We start from the raw sequence: 15,807 nt of genomic DNA, 5'->3' as shown, positions 1-15,807 counted from the left end.
CAACAACAACAGGAATTAACTATTGTTGAACGTTGATATCTTTCTGTATTAATGATCTCAATTCCCCAACAAAATAATACAGATTAACAGAATAGATGTGAAAATAAGATCTATCCTTCTACTGAATGCAAGAAATACACCTCAACATCAAAGATAGACATCACCTCAGGGTAAAGACTTAGAAAAAAGATATTCTGAGCAAATGGACCTAAGAAGCAAGCTGGTATAGCCATTTTAATATCTAACAAAATTGACTACAAACCAAAATTAACTAAAAGAGATAGGGATGAACATTATATATGTAAAGGAAAAACCCAACAAGACAATAGGTCAATTCTTAACATCTATAACCTCATCCCCCCAAAACGGTACCTACTTTGTAAAAGAAGTATTACTACAGTTTAAATCATATATTAACCTTCACACACTCATACTGGGAGAGTTCAATATATCACTCTCACCAATGGAGACAGATCATTCAGAAAAAAACTAAAAGGAGAAATGCTGGAGTTAACTGATGTTATAAACCAAAAGAACCTGGCAAATATTTTCAGAACATTCCAGCCAAACAATATAAATGAGGTATATAAATATAAACGAGAATATAAATTCTTCACAGCACCACATGAACTTTCTCTAAAGCTGACCACATACTCAGGCACAAAGCAAATCTCAAGAGATATAAGAAAATTGAAATAACTCCCTGTATCCTACCAGACAACTATGGATTAGAGCTAGATATCAACAACAGAAAGAACTCAAAGAAACACAAAATGAAATATAGGTCAAAAGAGAAATAAAGAAATTAAAGTCATTCCAGAATTCAATGAAAAGAAATATACAACATACTCAAACTTATGGGACACTATAGAAATAGTGCTAAGAGGAAAGTTCATAGCACTAAGCACCTACATAAAAAATGGGAAGATGTCATACTGGCAACATCACAGCACATCTGAAAACTCTAGAACAAAAAGAAGTAGACACACACAAAAGGAGTAGACAGCATGAAATAATCAAATTGAGGGCTAAAATCAACAAATAGAAACAAAGAACAATAGAAGAATCAATGAACAAAATGTTGGTTCTTTGAGAAAAATAAACAAGATAGACAAACCCTTACCCAAACTCAAAGATAAAAAATATCCAAACTAACAAATTAGAAATGAAAAGGGGTGTGATGGCTATTCCAGTTTATCAACTTGACTATACCTGGAATGAACTACAGTCTAGAAAAGGTGGGCACACCCGTGATCTAGATCTTGAGGTACAGTGGCCAAGAAAAGTCTAGGCCCAGACAAGGTGGTACATGCCTTTAATTCCAGGAGACAGAGGCAGGCAGATCTGAGTTCAAGGGCAGCCTGAGACAGAGTAAGTTCCATGTAAAGAACTTAGATCTATGTGTGGGGTATATGTCTTTAATCTGGACCAAGCCTTCTGCTGGAGGTCTACATAAGGACAATGAAAGGAGGAAGGCTCCCTTCTTCAACTTGCCAGCAAACTGGAGCCTTCTTCAGGATTCCACCTTACACAGAAGACCAACTGAAACACCTAGCCTCGAGGGACTGAGCGAAACAGCTGCCCATTGTTGGGTAATTGAACTGCAGACTGGAAATCTGCAAAGCAGTAAATCCTCTGGCAGAGGATGAGAGTAGGTGTAGAGACCCACAACCAAACATTATGCAAACGAAGTCTAAATTGGAGGTCTCCATTGGGTTCCTCCGCTTGGAGCTCAGGGAACCCTGAAGAGGAGGCAGAAGAAAGATTGTTAAGAGTCAGAGCGAACTGAAGACACCAAGAAAACCCGGCCCACTGAGCCAACTAAGCGGGGCTAACATGGGTCTGCACCAAGTTCTCTGCATATGTTATGGCTGTTAGCCTGGTGTTTTTGTAGGACTCCTTACAGTAGGAGTGGGGTGTCTTTGGCTCTTTGGTCTGATCTTGGGATTCTTTTCTTCTTACTGGGTTTCTGTCAACCCTCCAGATGAGGGCTTTGCCTTGTCTCATTGTATCTGTTTTGCCATTTTGGCTGTTCTCTCTTGGAGGCATGCTCTTTTCTGAAGAGAAAAGGATGGAGGCTTAGATGTGGTGAAGAGAATTTGGAGGCGGGGGAGGGTGGTGGGGGGGTAGGAAACTGGCTGGGAATCTATTTTTCAATTAAAAAAATTAAAATTTAAAAAAAGAAATGAAAAAAATCAATGAAGATAAAAGAATATAAAATTGCAATGTTTCTCTTCAGTTTTATAAACTGTTTGACTGTTGAAATTATGCTCCACTGTTGAAAGCAAGGATGAATGTTAATACATGAACAGTAATAGTCAAGATGACAGTATCATAAAGTGAAAAGAAAAAGACTTGGCCTATGCTAAATACACTCTACTTACACCAGTAAAATTCTGACACAAGAATAATAAAATTTTAAGATACTGTAAGTCATAAATTATAATGTGGTGACAATATAAAGACAATATAAAATGAGTACACACAATGAAATCCTTAAGACAAGGTTCAGATAATTCATTAAGACAGGAGAGAATATGATGAATGAAATAAGAGAATACAAAGCCAGCACATTTAAATCCAAGCACAACAACATTAAATCTAAGGGTTCCAACATAGCAATACACAATTAAAAAGACAGGCAGGGGGGCTGGGGATTTAGCTCAGTGGTAGAGCGCTTACCTAGGAAGCACAAGGCCCTGGGTTCGGTCCCCAGCTCCGAAAAAAAAAGAACCCCCCCCCCAAAAAAAAGACAGGCAGGATGATTTTAAAGGACCATAAATAATCTATAAAAACAGTCAATATAGCCATCCAGGGCAGTTAAAATTAGATTCACAGCCCACCACAGAGGACTAAGCTCACACTTGGTTACACAGAAGAGAATGGACACAGGAGCGCACCGCCTGGTACCCATGCTTCTTCCTACACACAGGTCAGTGTAGCTCTCAACCCTCATGAGGCTTCCTTTGGCAGTAGATGGGTTAGTGAGAGTCACAACTACTCAATATGAACAGAGCAAATGCCAGTAGCGTTTACCCAGCCCTAAATGAGACCACTGAAGCAATCCTCCCTAACCCTGCCAAGACTCAGGGAAGATTAAAGATGAGAGGGCCCAAAATTTTAAGAGTTGGTGGTTGGAAGATGTGAAATAGCATTTTCTGGGCCTGCCAGAGTGACTGTCCGTGAACTCATAGTGGCTATGGTTGCCTGCACAAAAGCAGCATTCAATCAAGCCGCAACAAATGGGCGAAGAGCTCATGAATCCCTATCCCGAGCTGAGAAACTAGTGGCAGTAGTAACTGGGCAAAGTAGAAGCTATGGCTCCGGGTAGGCTGCCCACGCTCTAGAGCATGTCAATGCACCCATTGACAAACAAGCTGCACTAACTGGACTGTGCGTAAAAATCAAAAAATCAAAAACAAAAACAGACAAAAAGTTGAGAGGGAAAAATGGGAAGGATACTGGGAAGAACTGGAGTGGGGAAATTACATATGAAATTCTCAAAGAATAAAAAAAATATATTGTTTTTAAAAAAGATGGGAAAAGAGAGCATGGAAATATTAATCAAAGAAAATCTAGAATAAAAACAGTATCAAAGTAGCATTATCAGGAACAGAAACAGAGCTGATATGAAAAGTCAATTCTCCAGGAAAATAATTACTAATGGGTATTCTAAAATCATATGGTTTTAAAATACACATATTCATGACAAGACAGACCCGAGCTAGCTTGGTTGGCAAGGTATCTGCTGCTCAAGCATTAGAGCTAGACTTCAGATCCACAGCACCACATGAAAGCCGGGAATGGCAGCACCCACTCTGTGACCCAGGTGCTGGGCCAGACAGGATAGATCCTAGGCTGGTTAAAAGGATCCAGGTCCAGTGAGACTCCTTGTCACAAAATTTAATGTGGAGAACACTGACCTCCACCACACAGACACACAGACACACACACACACACACACACACACACACACACACACACCACGGGAATTTCAACTAACTCAACTACAGAATAGCTATTTAAAAGAAAATAAACTAACTGGAACTAGGTGATTAGAAAATACACATTTCTTTCAAGGATTTATACAACATTTATCAAAATGGGCTTTATCCTAAAACATAAAGAAACTTTAAATGTTAAAGATCATAAGAAATAAGCCTAAAAGCAGTAGCAGAAAGACAAGAAAATTCTTTAAACACATGAAAATAAATACTAAATAATCTATGGGTTAAATAGGATTACTGAGCAGAGTAAAGGTGAAGCATATCAAAATCTATAGGGTGTAAGCAGCAGCTTAGAGGGAAATATATTCATGCCTGTTATGATATCAGACTATATAATCCCAGTAATCTAAATTTCCACACCCAGATACTAGGAAAAAGTAAAAGAAATCCAAAGAAAGTAGAACAAAATACACAAGAAGACACCCATGAAATCAAAACTAAAACAGCAGAAACTCAATTTTTAAAAATTCACAAAACTGATAAACATCTATCAACTTTGACAAAGATAAAAACAGGCACATGGGGGATGTCACTGAAGATCCCACATTAAAGGGAGCACAGGACACTAAAGACAACTCTGTAACTATGTTCCACAACAGAAAAAAAAAAATGGGCTAAATACTTGAAATTACATACTATAAAAACAAGGACTCAAAACTAATTATATCTGGATAATTCTAAAAAAAGAAATTGAAAGCAGTTTAAACCCTTCCAAAAGAGGAACCTATCAACCACACATGCCAATGAATTGTGAGAAACATCTGACTGATACCATCAACTCAGGAGCACACCCTAAGGTGACAGTTCCAACTTAAAAACTTTAAAAAAATCAAAATACAAAAGAACATCAATTCTATACAGTCTCCTTCAACAATCACTTTGAGAACACAATACCCTATATTTAAAGTAGACAAATGAGCTTAAAAAACACAGGGAGCTATACAGGCCAACAACCTTAATGAACAGCAATAAAAATCTTTAAGAACATGGTTGAAAATTAATTCACCTCTTACCATGCTTGTTCTACATAGCGTGAAAGTTCTAGCCAGGCAAAAGAAAGGAGGGAGGGAAAGGAGCAGGAGCACATGCCAAGCAAACGTACTTTGTTTTGCAGACATACTGTCTATGACACTAAAGGGAATCTTCAAAACTTTCTTTAAACTACTAAGTCCACCTCAGTCCCTGAACTGGGCTAACAGAAACCATATTGCAATAAACTAGAAACAAAATATTTATACTAAAATTTAAAAGATAATTTCACTTGCTATAGCTCTGAAAATAAAATACTTGTTTAAAAAAAAAAAACTACTACATGCACACAGAACTGTATTCTTAAAACCGTACAACCCCAGCATAAACAGTTAAGAACAACTTAAGTCCCTGCCTCAAACAAGGTGGAGGGTAAGGGCTGACCCGAGGCTGACTTCCGGCCTCCACAAGCACGCTGTGGCAAGTATGTGTGTATGGACATGTGTATGTGCTGGAGATGCAGTGCAGTGGCACAGCCATTACCTAGGGAGCACAAAATAAAAGGCAAGAAAACCAACTAAACTCAGTAAGTTCAGCATCTTTTTCTTCGTCTAGAAACTTTTTTTTAGCCTCATTTTCTTCTTTTCTGAACTTTGTACACAGCTATAAGCAACACTACTGAACTACTCAACTATAATTAATCTAGTAGTTTCGAATTAAAGTGTAAAAGAATGGGGCAGGGGACACCTCTCACTGGTGGAATAATGGCTGAGCATTCATAAAGCTCTGGGTTCAATCTTAGTGCTACAGAAAATAAAACAGACATTTTTTAAAAAACCCTTGCCCTAAATCACATATTTCACACAAAAATTAACTCAAAATGAATCAAAGGCCTAAATGTAAAAAAATATTATAAAACTTTCAGAAGAAAACTTAGGAAAAAATACTTAAAAGAGATGGATTGGGCAGTTCGGAGATGCCAGGGAAAAGTAAGCTCCCAGGGGACGAACAGGCCCGCAGAGCACCATGAAACAAGGTCCTTATTATGTAATAGGTGCTGGTTAACAGGCGTCTTGTTTCCTGCCTTGCCTTCAAGGTGCCTATATTCATGTAGTGGGGAAAAATTCATAATACTTTCCATAATGAGGAACCAGGCAAGGGCAGAAAACCGTAAGAACAGTGAGACAGAAGAGCTAAGTGAAATAGACTGTTTCCCCACTTCTGACCGAGGGAGAAAGGCAACACCACAGTTAAGGGCTTTTACATTATGCTGCAAGTCCCGTGGGTTTACTGTGGTTTATTATGGTACACTACAAAATCATTTTCCCCAATTTCCATGTGTTCTACGGATTTTGTTTCTTTCTCTTCCTCTTCGTGAGCCCCAGCAAGGATTTTTCAAATTCCTAAATCACGCACTGACTTCCATACCAAGACTAAGTTCTTCTACACTTGAAAGAACTGTTTGGAGCTGCGGCAACCTACAGATCAAACTTTGACGGTGGTGAGTTTCAGAAATTGTGGTTAACCTACTGAACAAATGAACATGAGAGACAGTGTAAAGAGAACTACATGTCACCCACTAAACCAGACTGCCACAAATGATTAAACTGTATCATCTTTGAAATCTATCAATGTAAAATAACAAGTCTGTATTATAAACCAGACATTAAATGTGAATTATCAGCCCCATTTTGGGAAGTGCCTATTATTAAAAAAAAAAATAAGTTAAAATCTTGTCATACTTACTCTGACGTAACTTTGATTCTCATTGTGACTAACCTCTTATCCTACCCCCCGACTTCTAAAGCCACTACTTCGACTTTCTTTTAAAAACCAATGGGTACTTTTTATGGTTTGTATTTTTGTTATGCTAGATATCGAACCTAGGTTTCCCACATTCCAGACACTACCATTGAATAACTACATTCCCAGCCCCCATCGTTGTTTTATGCATCTATTATAGTACAAATCAAATGTGAAATTATACTATATATAAAGGCACCCTTCTCTTCTACCTCAAACCTGTTCCCCAAATGTTATAAAGATATACATGCTAAACTTGAGTTTGCCTCATTTCACTCCTCATACACCCTTTTCAAACCTGGATCCACTTACTTAAAGTGTTGATATCCATATTTTAATTTTCAGTTTTTATTCAAGATGATTGTTCTCTTTGTTGCTTATACCAACATTAGACTTCGTTTTCTAACTGGCTGACAAGTACAAAATACAGGTTTAGTATAGTAGACCTTACTGAAAATGCTTGGGACCAGTAGTAGTTTAGAATAACCAATTTTCTGAAGTTTGGAAAATCTACATAAACGTTCCCATCTGAGCATTACTAGTCCAAAGATCTAAAACCTACCTGGGGTGATGGCAATCTATAGAGTCAACTTCTACATAGGAAAAGAAGAAAAAGGAACAGCTGATTGCTAGGTTAAAAATTAATAATAATAATAATAATAATAATAATAATAATAATGAGGAAGAGGAGGAGAAGGAGGAGAGGAAGGGGAAAGGGAGAAAAGGGGGAAAAGGGGGAAAGGGAGAGAAAAAGAGGGGAAAGGGGGGAGAAAAGGGGGGAAAGGAGGAGAAAGAAAAGAGGGGAGAAAGAAAAAGGGGGAGAAAAGGGGAGGGAGAAGAAAAGGTGGGGAAGAAAAGGAGGGAAGGGAGAAGAAAAGGGAGGAGGGAAAGAGGAGGGGAAGGGGAGGGGAGGAGGAGAGAAGGAGGGGGAAAAGGAGGAGGAAGGAGGGGAAGGAAGGGGAGAAGGAGGGAGGAAAAGGAGGGAGAAGGAGGGAGGAGGAGGGGGAGGAGGAGAAGGGGGAGGAGAAGGAGAAAGGGGGAGAAGGAGGAGAAGGGGAGAGAAGGAGGAGAAGGGGGAGAAGGAGAAGGAGGGAGAAGAGGAGAGAGGAAGAGGAGAGAGGAGGAAAAACAGAGAGGAGGAGGAAGGGGAAGAGAGAAGAGAGGAGGAGGAGGAAGAAGGAGGAGGAGGAAGAAGAAGGAGGAGGAGGAGGAGGAGGAAGAGGAGGAAGAGGAGGAAGAGGAGGAAGAGGAGGAGGAGGAGGAAGAGGAGGAGGAGGAGGAGGAGGAGGAGGAGGAGGAAAGAAAGAAAAATTTTTTTAATTTTAGCAGAAAGTCACTAGCAACACAACACAACTGATAAGAAAAACTTCCTTGCTGTGACTAAAGGAAACTTCTGGCTTCACTTTCTGCTCACAAACCGAAAGATTATTGGGGGGTGGGGGAGTGTGTCAAAAATGGGAACACACTTTTCCCACTAGCCATAACTAGAAACACTTGAGGACCAAGGTAAAAGGTAAAACAGAATCCTTCTAACATCCAATGGCGAGGCACTCAAACCATGGGGTATTTAAAGCGGCCTCTAACATGAAGTAGAGGTAAAGCAGTTACTCTAAACTCTCATCAAGTAAAGCTGAATTTCCTTCTAGATTTTCTCATGCATTCTGTATTAGCTGAACTTCAATGAAATGACTCATTGTATTGAGCATCATTTATATCAAAGTTCAGACCACACACACACACACACACACACACACACACACACACGTATACACACACAAACATATATATATATGTATATATATATATAATTTGCTGACCTACTATAGATGTAAAGTATTTTGTTTTATATTAAAAGCTATATTATATAAGTCAAAATTTTAAAGTAATTGATCAAACCAGGTATAGTGACACATTCCTTTAATCCCAAGGGAGACAGAGGCAGGTAGGTGGCTATTAACTTGAGGTCAGCCTGGCCTACATTGTGAGTTCTAGAACAGCCAGAACTACATAGTAAGACCTTATCTTGACACCCCCACCCCAAAAAGCAAAGCAAAGAAAGAAGTGCAGCAGAAAGGAAAATATGAACAAAGTGCAATGATATTTTTGCATGAAAATGTCAGCCAAATCCATTTTTGTACATTAAAAAATTAAAAAGAATAATCAATCCATATACTTTCTCTAAACACTACTATCTCTTTGCCCTTACCCTCTTCCCTCTCTCTTCCCATTACCTCCCCCTTCTCTCCATGTGCTCATGGCTGGCGTCTCTGTCTCTCTCTCTCTCTCTCTCTCTCTCTCTCTCTCTCTCTCTCTCTCTCTCTCCCCTACCCCCTCAACTCCCCTCCCCATGCCCTTAATAACTCTATTCTATACTAAAGAGGGAAAACACTAAATTATATCTGGGGCTTACTGGAAAAGATAACATTCTTACTTTCAATGATTTTAAATAAGGAAAAGAAACAGACAAGTTATGAAACTTGAGAGCAGAACGACTGGGAGCCTGAAGAGCATGATGAGGCTGGAAGCTCAGCACAACTCACCGCTCACCCTGTGTAGGTATCAACTTCCTGAGCGTGACAGAGCCGAGGAAAGCGCTGCAGAATCATAGGGTAATCGTCCCACAACTGGAGCTCAGGGCCCGTGATATGACTGCAAATATAAGTTGTCAAACCTTGAAAAGCTTGTTATACAGCTTTCATAATGTGGACTCTCTTTTGCAGACACTATAATTTTCAAAGTATCATCTCCCAACTCTAATGAGGCATAATTTTAAATTTATATCTGATACAATACAAAATCGTTTTTCTTAAACCAGATGTTCTCCGAGCACCAAAATAGTTAAAGAAAAAAAAATCTAATAATAAATTCTCAAATGCCCCATCAATGCCAATCAGTGATATCCATTTGAGGATCTTAGCAATCCTAGGAATTAAGAATGTTAACCAAATGAGTATCTGTGGTAAGGAAAAATCTGGAAAACACTTCAACAGCCCATGCCAAATATAGTAAGAATATATAATCTAATTATTTTTAATTGAAATACGTAAGAATTAGATTCAATAGACAAGATTAGCACACAAGGACTATCTCTGCATACTATCTAGTCTTCAGATGCCAACTAGATGAACAACTTCATAACAATCACCCAGAACCAAATCCATTTTACCCATGAGAGTCAGCTATTTCTGAAGTTCTTTTTTTAAAGATTTATTTATTTTATTTATTTGTTAGTACACTGTAGTTCTCTTCAGACACTTCAGAAGTTCTTAAATTGTAAAAAGTAATGTGTTCATTCCAGACAGAAACCACTTTAATTTGAAACTTAAGGTTTATTCATTACCTGACACTGACTGACAGCCATATTAACATTGGAGTTTAAGTCACAAATGAAATACTTCTGTTCCAGTTTATACTTACAGCTACTGGTGGTGATACATGTGCATTGTTTTGGTCTTCATCATTTTCTAGTGTTGTGCTTGAGCATTCTCATATTAACATGAAAAATATATACCAGATGTTTCATTGTTCCTTGTTATTGTGTCAAAACATCCACATGCTGACATACAAAATAAATTTTCTTATATTTCACTTGCCAATTAATTATTATATTGATTTTTTTAATTATGAAGGTTACATTATAAAAATTTACTACATGCATGGGATATTAGGTTTAATATAGTTTAAAACCACTGGCTTAAAATAAACAAATAACAGAAAATAGGAATATCATACGAGATGGTTTGGAAACAAAAATCAAAGAAAGGAATCTGAATAGAAACATGAAGCAGACCCAGAGTTCTATCTGAGCTCACAGATTAATGGCAGTGACTGCTGCTAGCAGAGAGGAAGCCACTGCCTTCAGAGAGCCACTGGTGAACTCCATGTTCCTTCTACACCCATGCCCACAGGCTGCCTGATCAATCACAGTGGGAAATAAACACCATCATGACAAACATAATAAAGAGTAAAACTAGAGGGATCACACCTCAGCACATTGAGACCAACAGACCCACAGCCAATGCTATCCTAAATGAAAAAAAGCCCAAAGAAATCCCATGAAAAGCAGAAACAAAATACAGCTAGCCATTCTTCTCAAGCCTTTTCAGTATATAGTGCTACCTGGTATAAAAGAAGAAAATTAAGGGGATACAAATAGGAAAAGAAATCAAATTATTCCTATTTTGCAGATGATACATAAAATAATCCAAAATTTGTATCAGAAAATTTCTACAAACGATCAACACTCACTGGCATGGTACTGTACACCTTTAATCCCAGCACTCAGGATGCATAGTCAGGAGGATCTCTGTGAGTTCTAGACCAGCCTGTCCTACGTAAGTTCCAGAAGAGCTAGGGCTATATAAAGATTCAAAGCAAACACAGCAGAGATGGATGCTTTCAGCAAAGTGACAGGATGTATACATTGTCCTAGACAACATTACTACTGCTGTCATCAAACAGCAGGACCAAAGGCAAGTGGGGAGGAAACACTCCCAAGATCATGGAAACTCTCCCATTTACAGGTTATGAATAAGCTTAACTAAAAAGATAAAGACCTCTACAAGGAAAATGTTAAGTCTTGAAGAAAGACACTAAAAGATGGAAAGACCTCTCATGCTTATATACCCACAGAAATTGTAGAAATGGCCATCCTACCAAAAGCCATTTCCAAACTTCATCAAGCCAACAAAAATCTCCACGACACTCTTTGAAAGTAGAAAAATAAAAATCCTAAAATTTACATAGAATCACAAAAGACCCCAAATAGCCAAAGCAATCTTGGGGAATAGGGATGACAGAGTGATTGCTACACCACATTTCAAGTTATCACAGAGCTATAGTAACAAAAACAGCTTGAAATTGGCTCAGACACAGACATATCAGTCAGTGGAATAAAATAAAAAACCCCAAAGTGAGTACGTATAATTAATTGCCATCTCATACTTGATAAAGATGCCAAAAGTATACACTGGAGGAAGGCAGTATCTTCAACAAATGGTGATGGAAAATCTGCATACCCAGATGTGGAAGAATAAAATTAGATCCATATCTATGTCTCTGCACAAAAATCAATTCCAAGTGGATCAAAGACCTCAATGTGAAATCTGAAAGTGCTGGAAGAAAAAGCAGGCAGTGCCCAAAAAGAGATAGGTGCAAGAAAGAATTTCCTGAATAGGACTGCATTCACTCAGGAATTAAGACCAATAGAAGAGACCTTTTAAAACCAAACAATCAACTAAGTGAAGAGGAAGCCCAGAGTAGAAAGTTTTGCCAGTTATAAACTGATGGAGAATTAACATCCAGAATATACAGACAGTCAAAAACAAATCAAGAAAATGAAGTACTCATCGCAAGTAAGACGTGGGGACAAACAGGTATATATACAGTAGGACACTACAGCTTCCAAGACGAGATACTTCCCATGAAGCCCTGGGTCCTGCTAAGACTGAACCCCCAGTGAACGGGATTGTTGGGGGGAGGGCAGTAATGGGGGGAGGATGGAGAGGGGAACACCCATATAGAAGGGGAGGGGGAGGGATTAGGGGGATGTTGGCCAGGAAACCGGGAAAGGGAATAACAATCGAAATGTAAATAAGAAATACTCAAGTTAATAAAGATAAAAGATACTTCCCATGCTTTGTTTTATTTATTTACTTTTATTTTTTATTTTATTTTGTGGGGAAGTTGCAAGGGCGGAAGGTGGATATGGAGTGATGGGAAGGGATTAGGGTGCATGATGTGAAACTCACAAAGAATCAATAAAAAGTGTTAAGAAATAAACTACCCAATCAAAAAAATGGGCCATGGGTCTGAACAGTTTTCAAAAGAAGCAATAAAAATGGATAAGTGTCTTCTAAAATGTTCAATATCCTTAGCAATGTGGGAAATGCAAATTAAAGCTCCTTTGAGGCTTTTATCATACAAATGTCAGAGAAGTAAACATCAAGAAAACAACCAACAACAAATGCTAGTGGGGATATAGGAAAAGGAGAAAACCCACTCACTGTTAGTAGGATTACAAACTGGTACTATCATCATGGAAATCAGTGTGGAGAATTCTCAGAAAGCTAAAAATAGATCTACTATCAACAAGCTATACCAAGCTTTGGCATATAGGAGGAATTGGAGTAAGGAGGAGGGGTAGAAATGATGTAAATACAGTAGTCATGCATGAATTTCTCAGAAAACATTTTAATTAAGGAAAATGAAAGTAGGATGGTGGGAGGAGAAGGGTTAATAGTGTTTGATAACGGATAAGAGAACAGGAGTGTAAGAGTGACCACAGTGTGTTACACGCATGTATGAAACTGCTAACAAATAATTTTATACAGTATATCCATAGAGTATAAATAAAAAGATGGTACTTGTGGAAAAGGCAAACATCTTGGGATGGATAAAGAACACACATGGACTGAGTAACCATACTGCAAAGCCACAGTACAGGAGCAGCTGAGCAATGGTGTTACCACACAAGCCTGGCAACCTGAGTTATCACATTAAGGAAAAGAGCCCACCAAGGTTGCTTTCTGACCTCTGCACATGCACCATGGTACACAAGCTTCTATCCTCTACCACACACCATGATGTAGACACAATAGCAACAGTAATTCTTAAAGCAGTCAGCCCGGCTACTTGCAACTTGCAAGGAATAGTGGAAAGGGTATACGTACTAGCATAAAACTTAGCCTTAGAGAAAAGAGATGATTCCTTTTCTTTTCAAACAGATGAGCATGGACTCAGAGAAAGCATATTTCTTTGGAGATAAGAAAACAGAAAGCAGTTGAGATATCGTTATCGCCAATCATACACAGTGGAAGGGCAGAAGCAAATTTATTTGTTGACAGCAACGTGAAAGCTTTTGAAGAAAGAAGTAAAAAGGAACAGACAAAAGACATGAATGAGAGGCAAGTACATTTAGCATCTGAGACATTCAGGTATCAACATATAATAACACTCTCCTCTAAAACTGTATTCAGGTGGGTTTTTTTCCTCCTGAACTGTATTTGGTAGTCTACACCTTATTCCTAAATTAATTACGTTGAGAGACTTAGAAGGCCAAGGATGGAAATAAAGGACTAACTACACTGTGCAGGCAGGACTGAAGAAAAGAACGGTTGAAAAGACAGCAAAAGAGGGAACAAGAAATTAGAGCACCAATTGGAAATTGGGTGTACACTTTATTAAAATTTGATTTTCTTTCTGAGAAAGCAACTCATTTGTCTGCAGTCATATACAATACTAACACAGAGGAGTTTATAAAAATGATAAACATACTGATACATTATTACATATCTAGCAGAACACCTGAAGTAAAACCAAAGTCACAGCCAAATGTTACCTTTAGCTGTGGTCTAAGGCAAAAGAATGCAGGTAAAGTCACTCTAGAACACACCATATACTATACTATGCACAGCACATTATCTTACATCACATAACTGCAGCTCTTGACAGTCATTCCTATGAAATTGAAACACATTGACACAAAACTCTGTCCACCACCACTGTTACAAATTTTAATTATGATGGCAAAAACTGGGAATAACCCAAATGTCTTTTAATAAACAGTTAAACAAACCCCGATATAACTATACAGGGGAACACCACAGAGCAATAAAAAGGAACAAACGACTGACGGGTGTAACAACCTGAATCTCAAGGACATCATGCCTCATAAAAATGCCAATCTCAAAAGGGTGGCATACTTTACAATCCCACTCACAGACCACTCTTAGCATGATAAAGTAAAGAGGTGGAGAGCAGAGCCGCGGTTCCTAGCAGATGGAACATGGCAGGAGGGGAAACTGGTATCTGGTCAAAAACCAATCAGTATCTTGACTGTGTTGGTAGCTAAATGAATGTATATGAAATAAAAATAGGTAAAACTATACACACACCCAACGAATACACGAAAGAACATATGTTACTGTATGAATATGAATAGTGCTATTAATGTCAACGTTAGAGTTGATACTGACCTTGTACTATAATTTTGTAGGCTTCTCAACAATGTGAGAAGTCAGGTGATACACTCTTTTTGTAATTTCTCATGAGTTTGTTATTATTTCTAAATAAAAAGCTGGAATTGGCTCACTGGTATAGTCTTACAACTACATTAAACGTCAAGGAATGACTTCTGTCAAGTTTGGATGAAGTATCACAGAACACCTCCAATTACCTGACAAGGCTACTGAAACAGTGCTAGCCACTTCCATGTATACACGAGATGGCTGGGTATTGGCTTAATAACAAATGGCCAACAACTTCATCAATCATACACCTATGTAATGAAATCTATGTAAGAATCTCTAAACTACAGGGCTTGCAGAATTTCTGTTTTGGTGAATATACAAAGGTACTATAAAGGAATAAAACAGTCATCCTTTTTCCCCGTATTGCCTAATACATCTCTTCCATTTAACTCTTTCTGGGCTGAATATCCTTTATATTAAACTAGTAATTAAAAATAGAACTTCCCAAGTTCTATGAGCCCTTCTAGTAATTCTTTACTTACAGATGGAGTTTACATCCTGGGCATATACTTAAATGATGCTTTAACATACATACAACAAGGACACATGCTCCACTATGTTCACAGCAGCCTTATTTATAATTGCCAGAAGCTGGTAAGAACCCAGATGCCCTTCAACAAAGCAATGGATACAGGAAATATGGTACATCTACACAATGGAGTGCTACTACTCAGCTATCAAAAACAATGACTTCATGAAATTCATAGGCAAATGGATGGAACTAGAAAATACCATCCTGAGTGAGGTAACCCAATCAAAAGAAGAAAAAAAAAATTACACATGGTATACACTCACTGATAAGTGCATATTAGCCCAAAAGCTCGAATTACCCAAGATAAAATCCACAGACCACATGAAGCTCAAGAAGAAGGATGAGAAAAGTGTGGGTGCTTCAGTCCTTCTTAAAAGGGGGAACAAAAATATTCATAGGAGGAAATATGGAGACAAAGTTTGAAGCAGAGAATGAAGGAATGGCCATTCAAGCGCTTGCCCCACCT

The 15,807-nt window shown here is 38.3% G+C and overlaps 1 protein-coding gene across 10 annotated transcripts in view; it reads right to left on the bottom strand.

Moving 5' to 3' along the window:
- Shoc2 (SHOC2 leucine-rich repeat scaffold protein) overlaps window positions 1–15,807 on the bottom strand; it is an 88,661-nt gene that overhangs the window by 53,517 nt on the left and 19,337 nt on the right. For 3 of the 10 annotated variants that reach the window (XM_087565473.1, XM_087565465.1, XM_087565468.1), the window contains exon 2: window positions 9,320–9,428. The exons of 4 other annotated variants lie outside the window; for them this stretch is intronic. The gene's annotated coding sequence lies outside the window, so the exon portion shown is untranslated. The remainder of the gene's footprint in view (window positions 1–9,319; window positions 9,429–15,807) is intronic. 3 more of the 10 variants (XM_087565517.1, XM_087565495.1, XM_087565506.1) reach the window with 1 other exon arrangement.

The sequence above is a fragment of the Rattus norvegicus genome, chromosome 1, assembly GCF_021556685.1.
Source record: "Rattus norvegicus strain SHRSP/BbbUtx chromosome 1, alternate assembly SHRSP_T2T, whole genome shotgun sequence".
Classification (NCBI taxonomy): domain Eukaryota; kingdom Metazoa; phylum Chordata; class Mammalia; order Rodentia; family Muridae; genus Rattus; species Rattus norvegicus.
Note: the sequence above shows the minus strand (reverse complement) of the source record. Positions and strands in the feature narration are given on the sequence as shown.